A 13,455-nucleotide genomic window follows, 5' to 3' on the forward strand; every position below is an offset into this window, starting at 1 on the left:
GGTTGGGGGGGCGGGGTGGGGGAGGGCAGGCCCAGCTCCCCCAGGAAGCCCATACAGAGGCTTCCTTCTGCAAAGCCTGAATGCGCCTGTTAGGAGGGATAGAAAGAAGAGAAGGGTAAGCAGGAAGCAAGGGAACATTGAAACACCCACCCCTAGCTGAGCTCTGTGCCCGTGCTCACAGGGGCCGCCCCGTGAAGGGCTCATTTTTAGATGAGGAAATTAAGGTTCAGAGCGCTCAGGTCCAAGCCCAGTTCTGTCGGACCTTTCTTTTCTCCCTTATTCAACCTCATACTCCATTATCCTAGAATTGTTTCCTGGATGCTGTCTTTTCTCTGCGACTCAGCTCTAAGCCCCTTGGCTATAGGGAGCATGTCCCGTGTGCCCCCGGCAGCTGACCCGAGTGTGGCCCAGTGGACAGTTAGCAGACTCGGGCCTTGTGAGGGCAGGGATAGGGCAGAGGCAGCATGGGCCCTTGAGCAGGAAGGCAGATTTCAGATCCCCCAACTGCTACTTCCTAGCGTGGTAACCTTAGGCTCTTAATTGATCTCTCAGAGTCTCAGTTTTCTCATCTATAAAATGGGTGTGAAAACAACTCCGAGTTTGAGGCTCACTGTGTGAAGTTTGGGTGAGGCAATAAGTTATGGGTGTGAAGCATCCAGCTTGGAACTTGGCACATAGCAGGGTGCACAATGCAAAGCAGGGGGTGCTCTCATCAGCTTGCTCATTTCATGGGGCATCTCCATAGTCCCGTCCTCTCCGCCCCCGCCCCCCCCCCCCAATATGAGCTGGCCCTCTCATCCAGGAGGAAGCCTGCCCTGCCTGGGCCCCATGTGTGTGGGCACCTGGGTCTAGGTCATGGGCCCACAGGAGCCTGTTTGCCTCTGTGTCACTAGCTGTGGGTGGCAGCTGTGAAAACTACACTCTGAGTGTGTCCTGCCTGCCTCCAGACCGCTAATGCTGAGAGAGGAGGCTGGCTTCTTTGGTGCTTCCAGACACCCGGAGGGAGGTGAGGACCTCAGCGAAGGTGCTAGTCTTTTCCTGGCCTGCCCTGAGCGGGGAGGTGCCTGTGAGTGAGCTCCTGGCTTCACAGCCAAGGTGGGTGGTTGCTGAGGGGAGCAGAGCATGATTGTGGAGACTGGCCGCCAGCCACAGCTCAGTCCCAAAGTGTCAGCTGCCAAGACCCCAATTATGAAGGAGAAGGAAGCTGGGGGAGGGAGACGGGGAGCCACCCAAGTCAATCATCAGAAGGTGAAATGGGAGGGCTATTTGCACAATCTGAGTTTGGAGCTAGTTCCCCCAATCCTTGGTTTTAAGGGCCAAGGCTTTCTTTGGGTGCTCAAGCCAAGCAGACCTCTCACAGGGGAATTGGGCCTGTGTGAGACAGGAGTGCTGGTAGCTGTGGGTTTTCTTCTTGGCACGGAATCATCACCTGGGAAGAGGTGAGGAGGAGGGGTGAAGAGTTCCTACAAAATGGCCCATGCATTGCTGAGACCCCTCTGCTCCCACCCACGGCCCTGGCCTCTCCTGCCACAGTGCTGTGCTGTTGCCTCTATTGCAACTGCTCTGGGCCTTTTCTGTCCCATTGAGTAAGCCAAGGGCGTTCCCCTCTCTGGGTCTCTGGGGGCAGAGGACTCTTTCTTATCATGACCACCCAACTCCTGTAGGCCCCTTTCCCTGGGGCAGCTGTCCCTCTTATGATCTTCTGAGCATGTCTCTCCAGTGGGAATCATCCTTATTAGATCTTTTCTTGCTTTTTTTCCTTGTCTCCCCCACTATAGTGGCAACAACTCTCCCCTGAGACCATGGATGTTGAACCTGTGCTGGGACCCCGGTGCTTAGCACTAAAGGTGCTCAGGAAATATCTTCTCAATGAATGGAAGCCCCTCCCCCCGCCATTTCCTGCCAAGCTGGATAAATGATGACAGGAGCGGAAGGATATGAGGTTCATTTAAGAAATTCTTCTGAAGGTTGTTCATGACAACCAGTGCATTAACTCCTCCCCCCGCCCCCCCGCCCCGGGTAATCCACAGCAGGACCAAGGCTACCCCCACACAGGTGAAGTTTTTGAGACCAGGAGAGGGGAAGCGTCACAGTCAAGATGACACACCTGGCTGGAGGGGCAGCAGCTGGAGTGTGTCCTATAGTTGGAACAGACTTAGGAAATGGAGCACAGGGAGGACACGTTCCACCTGGGCTACAGCCCCAGCTCCCAACTCAGAACCACAACTGAGGGTGCAGGACCCCAGTGACAAAGCCCCTCGTGCTAGTAGATGAGGAGCCGAGGCCTCATCTCTGAACCAGATGTCACACTGTAAATTAGAAATGGTCTTTGGATTCCATCAGTTTCTTCATTTGCCAGGCGGGGTGGGCAGGCCAGACAAGTTAAGCTGGCAGATGTCAGCATGGTGCTAATGGGATCTCAGCTGAGCATCCCAGAAAAGGTCCTGAGGAGATCGGTGGGCATGGCTGCTGGAGCCCCTTTCTGAAGCCCCTTGGGCAGGGGTCAGGACAAGGAGGAGCCAAGAGCAGTGGTCTCTAAACTTTTCAATTTCTGCCTCTCTATCAAGAAAAAAAAAGATGGCACAGTCACCAATATATATGTATATGTATTGGTTTATTCATTGTGCACATTCAAATGTAGTCATATATTATGTATACAATAAAAATGTACAAATATAGATGGTTTAAAATGAGATTTTAAAATGTAAATAACATTCTTGCTATTTTCTTTCCAGGCTCCAATCACCATGTCAAGCCCTGCGGGTTTAGCAGCCCCTTTGGACCCTCTTTGGGGACCACTGACTAAGAACGTGCGCTTTGGAGCCCCACAGACCTGCATTTGAACCCAGGCCTTTCTTGTCATGATCTGTGTGGCTTTAGACCAGTCTCTGGGCCATAGTTTAGTCTTCTAGTCAATGGGATAATAATTCCTACTTTTCTGTGTGGCTTAAATGAGGGGCTCGGTCCAAGGCCTGGCAGGCTGGAAGAGTTCACACATTGTAACTATGGTGATGATTATCATGACTGGGTTTACTCTTTTTTGCTAAAATTAATGAAACTCAACTCCAAGTACCATGGGCCTACAGGCTTATTTTCTGCATTGTCCATTGTCACCAGAGGTGGTGAGTCACAGCCCAGTGTAGGATGGGTCTAAGTCTCCCATCGCTGAACCCGATGGCCCCAGTGTAAATGCAGCGGGTGGACCTGGTACCGGCTAGGGAAGGCTGGCTGGCGTCCCTGCAGGATGGGGCTGAGAGGTGGGTCAGGTTTCAGTTCTCTGTGTTGCTTTTAAAATAATGGAAGTATCAGGTTGGGTTCACCGGCTGGTCATGGTTTTGATCCCTTGCTAACTTCATAAGGCGAGTCCATGAATTATACAGTGCCGGAGCAGACGGTGCGAAGTACGGCTGCATTACAACCAGGCTTAATAAGGACACTCCAGCTATTCTTGGAAGGCATTTGCAAGTCAAAAATATAGCACATGGGGATCTGATGTAGATTTCAAATTCTGAAGATTTCAGCTGGGTCAGCAGTATTTTATGTTAAATCCCATCAACAAATAATAAAGAAATGACTAAGGGGCATCACACTTTGTCTTTTTTTAATTTTAATATTTTGGTGATAACACATATGGTCAAAGGGTCTGCCTCCTCTCCCCAGCGTACCCCCTGCCCTCACCAAGTAATGTGGACACACATCTGCACACCTCCTCATGGACTCATGGCGGGGATGGAACATTTCCTTACTGAGGAATTAGACAGTGTTCCTACTAGTATAGTTCTGTGCTAAATATGAGATGATGAAAGTTCTATTTTTTTTCTTATTCTCACCAACATTTTGTATGTGTACCAGTTGTTAGAACTTCAGCTGGGAAGAAGAAGAGAAAGTAGTATTTTACCATTTATTAAAAAATGGGGACAGACATCTATTAAAAAATTAAATTGCACTGGAGGAGAACAATAGTGAAGGTGCGCAAGCAGGTCTCTGATGTAGGGGGCAGTGTTTCATAAAAATTGCGGATGCTGGGTCCTACAAGCATGGCTCCTACCCCGAAGTTCCTTAGTGGATTCCACACGTGGGTTTGTTTACAAACACAGTTTTAAGGGGAAAGGCAAACAGGTATCCTGTGGCAGGAAATGGGAGGACCAGAGTCAGGAACATCCAAGAGGTCTTGGGAACCTCCTTCTCTGGCTGTTGATGATAACAAAGGCCCCTGGCTTCCCTAACTTGTCTCCTTGGAAACAGAGGAGCCAGTAGCATCTTCATGTACACAAAGGCCAGGTGTATTTGGGGGAACCTCCAAGTGTAAACCCATTGGCAAAGTGTAGGAACAGCCTATAAACTGGAAAATTCTGAGACCAGAAAAAATCCCAGTGCTCAAAAGGTGTGTAGACCAGTACTTTTCAAATTTACACACACACACACACACACACACACACACACACACACACACACACAACCTGGGGATCTTTCTAAAATAAAGACCCTGATTCTGCGAAAGGCCTGAGACATTGCATTTCTCAAAGGGTCCACATGAGGCTGGCTGGCTGCTGCTGCTGGTGGACAGACTACATTTTAGGTAGGGAGGATATTTATTCTTCCAACGAGACATGCATTCAGACTTCTGTGTGTAAGTCCGGGGCTCAGGCAATGTGATGGGGCCATAGAAATGCCAACAGCTGCCTCATGGCTTCATGTCTCCCTCAGTGGGAGATCAGTGCCCTACATGGTGTCCCACTCAGAACGCAGGGCCAGGGCGGAGGACAGAGCACTGGACCACGGGTCAGGAGAAGCACTGGGTTCTCCTTGGACCGCCCGGCTCCACTGCTCAGCTGTGTGATTGGGTAGCCTGCCACCACTCCCTTTTCCTCCTCTGCATGAGCCTGCTGTGGGGTGAGGGGATGTCCCTACAGTGTTCCAGACAATTGAGTAGGGTTGAGCTTCAGGGGCTGGATGATGCCCCAGGCAATAGCAGCTGTGGAAAGACAACTGTATAACTGTGGGTTCCAATCCTGGTTTTGGTACCAGTAGTGTTTCCTTGGGCAACTTGGCTCAACTCTGTCAGCCTCAATGGTGAGGATGTTGACTAGGTGACCAATGGGCATGAGTCCAGGCAATCTCCAAGAAGAGATGTGAGCTCTGTCTTCTTTTTCTTTTCTCCCAGGGTCACAGAGTCGGCTTCCCAAAGATCAGACTGTGACAGCTTCAGCACTGATTCAAGCCAGGCCTCCTGTCCATGTCTCCCAACCAAAGCCTTCCTGTGTGAGGGCCCGCAGGTAGGCATTAAAGCCCACATTCCCATGAATGAGTTGGTCCTTAGCTGGCTTATCTTAAGAGGGAAGCTGTTCTATGGAGGAGTGTAACATCTCATTTGGGCAGCTCTGTGACATAAAGCCAATGGTTCCAGGTTCTTGAAGGCAATCAGTGTGACCTCAGTTAAAGTCAGACTTTGGGTGTGAAAATGTTTGAAAATTGTGTCTTGATTACCTTAGATGAAAGGAAGGAGGCACATATTTGATGGCAGCTAAATAAACCATGAATATTCTGAAAATCATTTCTACCTGGGGCTGGAAGAGAAGAGGGATTTTGGAAAATGCCACGCTGAAGAGGAGGACTAGGTTGGCATAAAACAGGGCAGAGAGGGGGTAGAGTGGTGGGAAGCCCAGGGTTGGCGCCTCTCAGTGGGAGAAGTTCAGCATGTGTGCTGAGCTGTTGTTACTATTTGTCAATTCCTTGTCCACCTACTGGTTAAGCTTCTTTCCTGCCTATTGAACTCAGGCAGGCATGTGTCTTGATTTGGTCAGTGAAATCTCAACAGAAGTGACATCCACTTCTGGGCAAACATTTTTAGAGTTAGTGTGTGTTTCCTCATGTGGTTGCTTAGTCAGCCTGAGCCACAGAATGAGATAACAGTAACAGAGAGTAGACCTATAATTGTCATGAAGCATGAAAGAGAAGCAAATCTTGGATGCCATAAAGCACTGCAATCTGAGGTATTGTTTGTTATTGCACCATAGCCTATCCTATCCTGACTAATGTATTGTATTTGGGCTTATTTAGAAAGTAACTCTTTGAAACTGGGGATTTATTGTATCTCAACTTGTCCTCTTTGCCTTTTTGAATTGGTCAGCACAAGGATCTCTGGGATGCTATGGCTGGAAAGAGACAAATGTAGAGTGGTTTGTTTGTCTGAGTTCTTAGAGCTAAAGGAGTCAGGAGTCATGGTGAGAAGGACCATGGGAAATAAATGAAGAATTGAAAAGACTCCTTGTCATTTATGGTTAAGGTAAATGCCAACTTTACAGAAATATATAATTACTAGAGGCCCGACGCGCGAAATTCGTGCGTGGGTGTGGTCCCTAGGCCTGGCCTGCGATCAGGGCCATCTTCCCCAGCTGCCTGCAACCGCCCCCCCCCACTGCCACCCACCCCCAGTTCCCCATTTGCCATCGGGTAATTGGTGCTTGCGAGCTGGGGAAAGGGACCAAGAGGTGGTCTGTGTGCCTCATAGTGACTGGTCCAGCAGTCATTCTGCTGTTAGGGTCAATTTGCATGTTACCCTTTTATTATATAGGATAGAGGCCTGGTGCATGGGTGGCAGCCAGATGGCCTGCCCTGAGGGGGCCCCGGATCAGGGTCGGGGGGAGGGGTCCCTGCTGGGGGGTGGGGCCAGCTGAAAGCAAGGGGCTGTGGGGTTTGCAGGCCAGCCCTGCCCCTGATCAGGGTTGGAGTCCCTGCTGGGGGGCAGAGCCAGGCCTGGGTGAGGGGCCATGGGCAGTTTTCAGGCTGGCCATGGCCCCAGCTTTGTCAGGAAGGTCATCTGGAATGATGTGCGGAAGATATCCAGTCTATCTGGTCTAATTAGCATATTACCCTTTTATTAGCATAGATATTTATTTAATTCCCACAAATGTCACTATTATCACAGATGACATTAATTTTTAAGAGAAAAGGAAGAAAATATGTCACATTTCTATTTTGTGCATATGCTGATTGATTGAAAAGTTTATACCAGATGCCAACATTAAATAAGGGCATAAATATTTAATTGTTTGTATGCATATATACATTTCTGTTTACATGATATGTGTCTATGTAGATACAGAGCACTGCTTCTCAACTGAGGGCCAGTTTGACATCCCAAGGGACATTTGGCAATGTCTGGAGATATTTTTGGTTGTCCAAACTGGGAGATGGAGGGTGCTACTGATATCCAGGGGGTAGAGGCCAAAGATGCTGCTAAACATCCTATAATACACAGGACAGCTCAGTGTGTCAATAGTACTGAGGTTGAGAGATCCTGGCATAGTCATATGTCTGAGACCAGGAGTTTGGGTATGTGTGAGGACATGGTGTACTGGCACCTATCTTCAGATCATCATGGACACACCATTTCACATCATCTTGACTGACTCATCTAGAAGAAACCACAAGTCACAAGCCAGTGAGAGGCTGGCCCCCATGGCCTCATGAGAAGCCTCTGCATTCCTGAGAACACGCAGGAAGTCAGGTGCAGCTGTTCTGCTGGTCTCTCATGATGACAACTGTTGATTACACCTAAGGCGCTGTGTGGAACACCTGGGCTAGAAGCTGCACCCGTGGAAAGGTAAAGGGGCGGTGGAGAAGGGAAACTGGAGAGAGCTGGGCAAGTCATTTTATGGTCTTATAAAGATCTGAGCATTAGCTTATCATGTAAATCATTGCCCCAAAAGGAACTGCTTAGGCATGGTTTGGCTATACATGAAGACATCAAGATACATGATTTTATAGCTACATGTAAAATATTTATATATATAAATTTGTATGCACATTTGTAACGAGATGAAACATTTACTGTCCTAACAGCTCACACCAAAAATCCACATGGCTGGGCACTGACAGAAATTCCTTGATAAGCCACTGGACTGGATAGAGAGACTCTGAAGGCAAAGTTTTCAGCTGGACCCCCGCTGGCGGAAAAGGAAAAATTTTAACTCTTGCTCTGGAGAAGAGAAAGGAGGAAAGAACTGGAAAGAAGACAAAAAATAGAGAAAAAGAAGGGGGAAGACAGGGCGCCAGTAAGAGGGTGAGATGCTGGATGCTGTGTGGCGTGGCAGAGCCCTCCAGAAATGCGTAATGGGGGCTGGAGTCAAAGGCACTTTTGGAATCAGAGTCTGCCTCTGTACAACTTTGCCACTTTTCTAAGTTAAAAAAAGGGTGACTCTGGATGTTTGTCATGCAGTGTGCTCAGAACCATAATAGGCATCTCTCAGTCACAGATGCATCCACAGCAGCTGGAGCAGAGGGGCCACGGGAGGGAGGGCAGCAGACAGAGGCGGTGCTGGGACTTAAGCCCTGACTCTGGAACTCAGTGAGGTCTTGGTGGAGACCTTTGACACCCATAAGTCAAGGATTAGTGGTTGCAGCCACGCAGGTCAAGATTTTAAGGGGCTGGGGAGCTCCAGCTGACAACCGGAACACCACACACACTCCACCAAATGATTGGATCAGTGCCAACTCATGTCCCAATCTTAGTGCCAGAGAGACTGGAAAAGGACTTAGATGAAATGATATAAAGAACCTGAGATAGACAGAATTTCAGTGAGTGGAGATTCCAAATGCAATTGTAGCAATGAGACAAAAAATTTGCAGGAGGCAAGTTCCGGAGTTTCATCACATATTTATAATTTCTGTCTGCAATTTGAGAGTCTAGGATGGGCAAAGGGAGGCGTGACTTAGTCACAGCTGCTCTGGGCTGCCTAATTGTCCGGAGGGGGCTCAAGGGATTGTCAAGGAGTCACCTGAGCCTGGCTCGGCGGTGTGAACAGTCAGGTGAAGGCCCTGCCGGGTTGGTCTGTGCTGAGCACTAGATCCTTCACTCTAATAATTAGGTCAAGTTTCCTAGTTTCTCTTCACTTGCCTCTGCAGGGCCTTTTAACTTGGGGCTCAAGTTGGGCATCATCTGCTGGCCCTCAGCATCCATTTTCACCTCCTTTGGGTGCCTTCCTGAACTCCAAAGGTTGAAAAGATAAAAACGGTATTTCTCAGACTCCCTTGCAACTAGAGTCTGATAGTGAGTTTAGTTCTGCCAATTAGATGCCATCAAGCTGAGTTTCGGAAGCAGAAGTGAGGCGAAGGCCACTTTCCTACTGCTTTTAGCTGATTTCCGTGGGTAAACAAGGCTGGGGAGGTGGGGGCCCTGGACCCCAGTGTTTCAGTGTCTAAACTCCCACCTTGTTGGGGCTGAGAAAAGCAGTGGTGATGGCTTTGTGGCCATCACCACTGGTCCTGGACTTCGGGGTGGGGCTGTGTTCTTGAACACATTGAGTGCCTGACTCCCCACTTTCCTGGCTGGTCAGAGGCAGCAGCTGCTTGGGTGGTCACTTCTGTGGTGCCGGGGAGATGTCGCTGCAGGCCCAGCAGGAGCCGCTCCTCCAGCCCTCCCTATTGACTTTTAATCTCAGTATTACTCTCTTTCTGTTTCTAATAGCAACACTGGTTTCTGTTTCTTGCTGACTGACACAGGACTTTCCAAAGATACCAAAGGGCTTGTTGAACATGACTGAGCCATAAGTTGGATTTAGAAAGTCACAAAGGAGGAAGAGTGGGCTCCAGTCTCGGTCTGTACTTCTTCCTCTCTCAGATTCTCATGGACAAGGGGGCTGTCTCTTCTGCTCTGGGCCCCACCCTGTCACTGTCTCCCAGGCTGGCCTGACACAGGGCAAGGTACAAAAAGGCACCTAGGTGCAAAATTCAAAGAAGATTTTCTCTCTTTAGAAGCGTAGAGCAGCCCCTGATAGGGAGTACCCCCTTAAATGTGGCACCCTAGGTGCCTCACTTGTTTCATACTCATCCTGGTTCTGCTCACAGCTCTGACCTTGGAATCTGGTTGACTTCAATACTAAGTTCAGAGAATTCTTAGCCTCTGCACAAGCTCTGGCTCAAAGAACAGTCTCTGTGCCGTGGCATCTTTATCCTGACCTGCTATATGATGGAGGACATTTGGCCCCAAACTTAAAATGGGTCCCCTTAGCCATGCACCATGATATTTCCAGACACCCCAGGGAAATGGCAGCTTGGGGTGTTACTCTGTAAGCGCTCCAGGCCCAGTACCCGGTTATTAAGCTGGATGAAGAGAAGCATAATGTCCAAAGCAGGGGAGGGGAGAGTTCTGCTCTACTCCAGCTGGCCACAGCCTGGAGAGAATACATGTCTGCAGGGGCTGGGGTTACAGAAGGGAGAGCCACTGGCAACGGCTGATTAACATAGATCTGTAGAAAAGATGCTCAGCTTGAATAGAAAACAGGGTTGGTCAATTAAAGCAGGAGAGTGGAAGTTGCTTTCCCACCTATCGGATTGTCAGAAATTAAAACCATGTATCATTCTAGTAGCTGGAACAGAGCTCAGTGCTCTCTCTTCTCCCAGCACCACTGATGCCATTGGCGATGGGAACAGTGCCCAGAGCATTGCCAGTGCTTTCTAGGAGGGGAATGAAAATGATTTTTCTCTTTTGGTTCATAATGGAGCTGGTATGAAGCAGATAGCAGAGCCAGGGCTCCCCTTCCATCCTGTTTACAGCCACCTCTCTGCCTCTAAGGTTCACTGGGAGGTTGAGGGAGGTTGCTGAGCCAGGCCTGCCAGAGGCGAGGAGAGCTGGGTTGTCTTTGCTCAGAGACATCAGCCCAGAGCTGTTCAAATGGGCACACTGTTCCCATTGCGCAGGCTCTAAAGAGATCCCACACTTGGCTCCCTGAAAGCCTTGGGGACTCCTGGAAACACACTTCAGAGGAAGCCAGTCTGAAGTAGCTGCTGCCATTGGTAGTGCGCTTGCCGTACCTGGTATTACCTGATAGAAGTGGTTGCCCTGGGCACTAGCTGGGGCCTTATCTCATTCACGTCTGTGACAGCCTCATGTCAGTACACGCTGTTTCAGGTTCTGGATCCCTTACCCCCAATTCCAAAAATCCAAACAACCGAAGTTCTTATCACTCACCTGGAGGCAAGCGCTGGACTAAAGTGAGATGAGGTTATTTATGGTCTTAATTATCCCATTTACTGTAAATATTTATGTTTCTCTACAGAAATATTAATGTGTTTGATTACAGGGTGTTCCCCACACCTATTTTACATAATATACAGTTATGCACCATACAATTCGTGTAAAATACAGCGTTTCTGAATGTTGAAACATTTGGCCCCATGATAAACTACAGTGGGCCTACAGTATTTTCATTTTGTATATAAGGAAAACTGAGGTTCTGTTTGCTGTGTGTTATTTTGCCAGATACCACAAAGCTCCCGGGCAAGGGGCAGACTTGAACTTGACCTGCACTCTCAAGCCCAGGAGCAGCCCCACGCCCTCAGCCCGTGGGGATTCAGAGGTGAGAGGGGCTGCCTTTTCTAATGACCCTGTGACAGCCTTCACTTGCCCTTGTTCTGAGAATTCGAGCAATACTGAGACTCTGGAACGCCTCCACAGCCACAGGTCCCTGCCTGGCTTTGGCTCTCCAAAGAAGACCTTTGTAGAACCCTTTTAGTTATTTTTACAATAAACTTCAAAAAGCTCTCTATGTTTTGGGTATTTTTTTGTGTCTGGACATAGTGGCAAGAGGAGATTTAGCCACAGAAAGCCTGGAGTGTAAGGCAGCCTTTTGTACTGCAAATGTGTCCATGTGACTGAAATAGAATAAACTCTTGGGCGTTTCTCCTCATTGTTCCCCTCTGCGTCATCCCTCCCTCACTCCAAACCCCTGCTCATCCTGTGCCCCTGCCAGCACTTCCCTCTGTTCCTATTCACAGTCAGCAATGAATTCATTCAACAAACATTTATTAAGTCCCTGTCGCTGCTGGCAGTGTGGTATGAGCGGTGTTATGGTTTATTAGAAGCACACTGGTCTGAGAAACAAAAGATTGTGATCCTGGTTTGCAAGGATTTGGATGAAACCCTTCCCTGATCTGGACTTCAGTGTAACCATGAGAGGATTAGGGAAATATGTGAGTCGATGCAAAAACCAACCAATCAACCAAGCAAACAAACAAACCCTCAGTCATAAGGTACAGAAACCTCACCAATAGGATTAAATAATAAAGGAGGATAGGCCTTGGCACAGTCTGACTAGGGCTCCTGCTGCAGTTTCCCTCTGAGTGTCCTCATCTTCAGGGTGGCTTGCCTCATGACCACAGAAGGGCTGCCAGCAGCGACTGCAACCACACGTTTCTCAGTGAGGGAGAGAGAGGCAGGGCCATTTCCAGCCTTAAGCACAGTTACCAAACTGATTGTTTAGAGCCAGGTTTGTTCTGATTGAGTCTACATTGGTTCCGGTGGGTCAGAGCCTGACCTGGAGAAGTTTTTAAATATTTTGATCATCACTCCTGGAAAGAGAGTGTCACTTCTAATAGTCATCCAACAAAAGTGTGGGATTTCCAGCTGATTGCCTTAAGTTACCTGAACCAATCACATGATAGGGGTTTTAGGATCACCCTAATTAGGATGGTCAGGACCACCCCTAGAGCTTGGGCTAAGGTCAGTTCTGCTCACACGCATGCACGGGGGCGGAAATGATGAGGTTCTGGGGTTGCATGCAGGGGTGTAACCAAAAGTTAGATCTGCCAGCTCTAAGGTCTCTTCCTACTAAGACTTTCTCTGCTTCCAGGCTTTTGCTCCGTGCACATGACTTTGCAAGGATTAAAGTTGCCTCGGATTTTGCCTTTAGTTTATTCTAATCACACTGTCAGGGCTACTGCCATTATTTGGGGATTCTATTGTCAATATCAATTTCTAATCTTCTAGTGATATCCCTCTGAATCTGTAGCTCAGGAGAAGGGTACGCTCAGATATGGGCACTGCTGGTCTGTGGTGTTGGCCTGTGCTGAGCAGGGACAGGATCACTCAGGCAAAATCTGTATATCTTCAGGCCTTCTCCACCACCTGGCACCAGATGGCACTGAATATGAGAATGCTAATCCATTCTTCAAATATATGTGTAATGGTGGCTTGTTGTAAAAATCTCAGAGGGTATGTGAAAAATATTCTTTCCCATCTAATCTTCCAATTGCTAATCCCCAGAGTGAATCACAGTCATTCACTTCTAGTTATGTGCTATTCGTATCTCAAAATGTATAAATAGCATTTATATATATGTGTGTGTACCAGTATATATAGGGTGTCCCAAAACATGTATACAAATGCTATGAATAATTATAAAGGTAGTGTTTATAAAAGTTTATTTCATTCTCAAAATTGAGCTATCAGCTGTTAAAGTGTGTATACATTTTTTTGGTACACTCTGCATAACAAAATCTTTTATAATATACAGGGTGGGGCAAAAGTAGGGTTACAGTTGTTCATATGAAAAATAGTACAATTAATAAATAATGATACAAGAATATACTCTGTGTTTCACGTCCTCACAACTGTAACCCTACTTTTGCCCCACCCTGTATATTATGCAGGGATTATAGTATAAACAAATGTTT

The 13,455-nt window shown here is 48.1% G+C and overlaps 2 long non-coding RNA genes across 2 annotated transcripts; both read left to right on the forward strand.

Moving 5' to 3' along the window:
* The first annotated feature begins 872 nt into the window (after positions 1-872).
* On the forward strand, positions 873-3,451 carry LOC111825811. The gene is made up of 3 exons (XR_002828978.1): positions 873-1,006; positions 1,779-1,942; positions 2,736-3,451. It is a non-coding gene; the product is annotated as an uncharacterized LOC111825811 (long non-coding RNA).
* A 4,048-nt stretch (positions 3,452-7,499) lies between these two features.
* On the forward strand, positions 7,500-11,005 carry LOC111825807. Its single transcript, XR_002828976.1, has 3 exons — positions 7,500-7,606; positions 7,846-8,065; positions 10,913-11,005. It is a non-coding gene; the product is annotated as an uncharacterized LOC111825807 (long non-coding RNA).
* The last annotated feature ends 2,450 nt before the right edge of the window (positions 11,006-13,455 follow it).

Source organism: Myotis lucifugus, unplaced genomic scaffold (assembly GCF_000147115.1).
Source record: "Myotis lucifugus unplaced genomic scaffold, Myoluc2.0 scaffold_41, whole genome shotgun sequence".
NCBI classification, from domain to species: Eukaryota; Metazoa; Chordata; class Mammalia; order Chiroptera; family Vespertilionidae; genus Myotis; species Myotis lucifugus.